We start from the raw sequence: 4,938 nt of genomic DNA, 5'->3' as shown, positions 1-4,938 counted from the left end.
GTTTAGAAGGTAGCCAATTTCACTGCTACAATCTTGCTATTTAAAACACAGAGTTTCTGTGCACCTTGAAATAACACACAAAGATTTTTCTAGCACTATTAGGGGATTCAGCTGCCAGGACCTTATAAGTAAATGGAAATTTAAACTCAAAGCATTGTGTCATGTAAGAAGGCTGCAGCATCTGATGTTTAACAAAGAAAAGGAAAGTAGCATTTTTTCTGATATACTTTTATCAACTTTTTCCAGAATAAGAAGCTCACTCACATTGTCTGTGTCCTAAAGTCACTTTTTGAGTGACTCAGCCATTGCTGCCTCTAGCATGCTGTTTCCATGGGTATCATAAACATGAACGGCCTACAGCCAAACACTTTTGAGATATATTAAATAAGCTACATGCCCAAATGCTATTGGGTTTGTTTTCACATAGACACAGACTACATTTGTGAACTATTCTGATTCTATTTAAATCTGTGAAAAACTTAAATGTCTCTTGAGGTACCCTTTTACCTTTTCAAGTACATCTTTTGATTCCCTAATGTGCCTGCTTAAAAATGGATCTTTATCTGCATATGGAAGTACATATTTTATGGGCAGTAGGCTACTGCTGCTGTATCTGCACATCTATGGGTGTGTGCACCTGTCTATTTGACTGCTAGCAATGCAGAGATGGTCCTGTGTCAGGGCCTGCTTGACACTCAAACAAGAAAAGGGGTATATTCAAATCTGGTATTTGTTGCAGAGATAGCAGGGTGTTTGTAATTCCACACAACCCCCTTATACTGGGAAACTTGTAAAATCTCACTAGCAGTCCTGGAAAGGATTTGCATAGCTCTAATAGAAATGCTCAACTAAGATAGATGGGTCTGAGAGAGTCACATGGCCTTCCTGAGCATAAGTTATGTTACTAAATCAGCATATTGATTTGGGAACACAGCGTCCTGGAATTCTGAAAATGTCAGGCACAGTCTCAGTGCTTCACTTCTTTAAAATCAAATCAATTTAGCCAGCTTACTCTGGGGAAGAAATTATGATGTCAGATACATGCAAAAAGCAGGGTGTCAGGCACTCCAAGTCCCACTGCCTCTGTTTTGAAAGGAAATACTCAAAAGGAAATATCTGGGTTGTCACCTAGTTCTTCCTTGGTGGAAAGAAACCACCACCACAGGTAATGTGGATCTCTGCTTATGTGAATGCAAGTGTCACATCTCCCCATGGGTCTTTGGAGAGTCCCAAGGTGGACACAACCAATGAGGTTAAGAGGTAAAATTATATGATTACCTGTGATGGTACTAATCCATCTACCTTACCATGGGGTACATTTGTGATTAACGGCCATTTTCCTCCTACCTGACTCGACAAAACATACAAGCATAATTAGATGTAAGGAAAAAGAGCAACTGGGAAGTTTCAGAAAACAAAACTGATTTGTGTTCTTGACTAGAAGACTAGAAGACATCCTGTTCTGACCCCACAAGAAATCATGCTGGGCTTTGATTCCTACACCACAGGGACCAGGTGCAGGATGGGCGTCCCAGTGAGATACAAACTCCAACCCTGCCCTGCCATACACAAAGAGTGGAAGTGGAGCAGCTCTGCTGGTAGTCAGCCCTGCAGAGCATGTGTTAGCTTCCTGGCAAAAGAGATGGCACCACAACACAGGCCTGATGCAAACCACTTTACTCCAACTTTCCACAGCTCCTTGTGCAGACTCCCTGAACTACAGGCTTGACTTGGTCAATACTATTGCAAACATCTGCTTCCAGGCTTTGCTGTCCTGGAGCTGAATACCCCTTTTTTATGTTGAAAAGCTCAATAAAACTAGAGATGATTTAGGTGTCACTTGAGAGATCTGAGTGTCACCAAGACAGAGCCAAATATATCAAGATGCTGCAGCCAGAGAAAGAGACAGCAGGACCTTGTCTGACCTGTACACTTTGAGAATGAGGTGGGCAGGCTGTTATCTACTGCAAGTGAAAAGTGCACAGCCACAACTTCCTGACATTGTGCGCTAGCAAAAGAGGGGGAAAAAAAGATCTTGAATATGTTAACAAGACAACTACAGTTTCTTCACTAGATTTGAGCAGAGAAAATCTGTACAGACAGCCTGGCAGCCACCCTGCCCTTCTTCTCTAAGGCAATGATGAAATATAACCACGCAAATTTTCTTGCTAGTATAAACTGGAGGATTCATATTATTCATATTTGAAATAGGATTATGCAAAGGAGAGATGGATTGCAAGTTGTTTGATGGGCAAGTGGGAAAAGCAGTTCTCAGTCCTAGCAGGCCAAAAACTCCTTCAAAATAATATAACAAAAGGTGATGATGTTTTCTCTGGAAAACATTATACATGGCAAAAATATATTTAGCATTTACAGAAACTGAGAAAAGGGGAATACAGGTCCTAGGAACCTATTAGGTTCAGTGAAGAGAGTGGATAGCAGCCAATAATCAACAGTGTACATGCAGCACAAATACCTGTGTCCACTACAGTTAATACAAACAACTCCCTCATACCTCAGCCATTGCTTTCCATTTGATCTTTTTGCCCCTCAGAACCTCCCCTTGGCTTTGATAAATATAGATAAGTCTTCTTGTGCATGAATAATCAAAGTAACATTGATTGTTGGGTCATCTTTCTGTTTCCCATTTTTCATGGCAGTGGGACTGGTACATGACATCAGCCAGGACCCTGATATTCATGTCCTCTCTGTCTCCGCAGGAGTAACAACCCATATACCATCACCTCTGCTGCGCTTTGTGATGTTTCTCCCTGTCATGGCAACTAAGCCCCATGCAGCCAGTTGCTGCCTCCCCACTGGTGGGAATGGGGAAAGAGAATCAAAATATAAAAGGGAGAAAATTCATGGAGTATTCACCCATTTATAGAATCCTTTGTGTTGGAAGGAACCCTAAGTATCACTTAGTTCCTTGCCATGGGCAAGGACACCTTCCACTAGACTAGGCTGCTCAAAGCCCCATCCAACCTGGCTTTGAACATGCAGCACAAATGCAAAGAAGAGCTGGACTGTAGGTTTTTTGATGGTCAGGTGTGAAAAGCCATTCTAGGTCTCAGCAGACCAAAATCTCCTTCAAAAGAATATACCAAAAGCTGATGATGTTTAATAGCCAAAGCAAAAGCTGTGTGCCAGAAAGCAAAACAAGGAATTCATTAATCCATTCCATTGTGCAGGCAGGCGTTCGGCCACCCCAGGAGAGCAGGGCTCCTTCACACATGGCAGGTATTGGGGAAGACAAACATCATCACTCCAAATGACCCCATGTTCCTCCTTCTTCCCACAGCTCTGTATGCTGACCATGATGACACCCTTTGGTGTGGGATATCCCTTGGGTCAGTCGGGGTCAGCTATCCTGGCTGTGTCCCTTCCTAACTCCTTGTGCATCCTCAGCTTCCTTGCTGGTGGGGTAGGTTGAGGCACAGAAAAGGCCTTGAGACTCTATGTAAGCACTGCTCAGCAGTTACAAAAACATGCCTGTTTTTATCAACACACTAAATATTCTCACACTAAATCCAAAACACAGCACTACAACAGCTACTAAGAAGAAATTTAGGTCTATCCCAGCCAAAACCAGGACATTCCACATCTTCCCTCAGCAAAGGGGAAGGCATTCCTCAGAAGAGGCTTCTCTCAGGAATGTTCTCCGTTCTGGCTGCTCAGACACACAAAGATGTTAAAAAATATCATTAAATCAAAGCTAATCAGATGGCTCCCTTTTTGTCTCAAGACACTGTTCAGATTTCTTCATTTAAAACCCTTCATAGATTCAGCTCAATCTGCTTCACAACTCTTTCTTTTCTAATTCCTCTACTTATCTAATATCACATTTTCTTTGTCATTTCCCATGCCCTTCTGACGACAGCCCTCGTATAAGTTTTCACCTCATCTCACCATTGATTTTCAAGCCCTGTCTGAGGATGCACTCCTTTTCTCCTCTGTGTCTTAATTTCTCTCCTGGAAAAGCAAGATCTATTTCAGCTCTGCTGCCTCTATGAAGACAGGGAACAACGTGAACATGCTAGAGTCACACTTGTGTCCCAGCCAACGAGGGCATTGCTTAGAGGATAAATTGAGATGCCACAATACACTTGTTCTCCTCTGAAGTTTTATATACTCCTCGGGTGGTCTTGTGCTGGACCCTCCACACAAGCTCTGATTTTACAGATTGCAGGTAGGTGGCTTTTGATGCTACATTGCTTAGATCTCATGTTAAATATGATAAATCATTCCTGTTCCTTAGTTCTGATTATTTTCCCTCCTATATTGCATGAAATAAGCTGGAATTACTATAAAATACAAAATCCGCAGGACTGTATTTAGTATTTCTTACTTTTCATGTCCTTCCCCCACCCACATTCGCACACTGAACCTTCTTTGCAGGCAGTCATGGATTTCTATCATCTGAGGATCAGAGCAATGTGCATCCATCAAGAAGGGTAAAATATTCACAGGAAGAGACTACAAGATGAGGAAGAGGTCCAGAATGCATAATATGTGTCAGAGGAACAGATGTACACAGAAAATAAAAGTTCTGCAAACTGCAATAAAAATTTCATCCGTGACAAGAACTGTGCATTTTTCCATGGCTGTCATAGATTTTGTGCAACCAGTGAAATCTAGCCATTTTCAGAAATCCCATGAAATTTACCTTTTCACCTGAATCCACCACACGAAATCAGAATTTTTCCATAAGAACACTCATAAAATTGACACATTTTCTTAGAACACTCCATGAATTTATATAGAATATTTCAGTTTCTTTTAGCCTAGTCTCTCATTGCACCTCTTAAAATTACAACCTTAGCTACTGAATTTTTACATTTTTTCCTTTCAGAAAAATAGATTATGCCAAAATATAATAGGCATGAAAATACTCTCCTATAGGAAGGAAACCGGAAGCCCTCATAAATGTATTATAAT

This window comes from Taeniopygia guttata, chromosome 4, assembly GCF_048771995.1.
Source record: "Taeniopygia guttata chromosome 4, bTaeGut7.mat, whole genome shotgun sequence".
In the NCBI taxonomy this organism is placed as follows: domain Eukaryota; kingdom Metazoa; phylum Chordata; class Aves; order Passeriformes; family Estrildidae; genus Taeniopygia; species Taeniopygia guttata.
Note: the sequence above shows the minus strand (reverse complement) of the source record.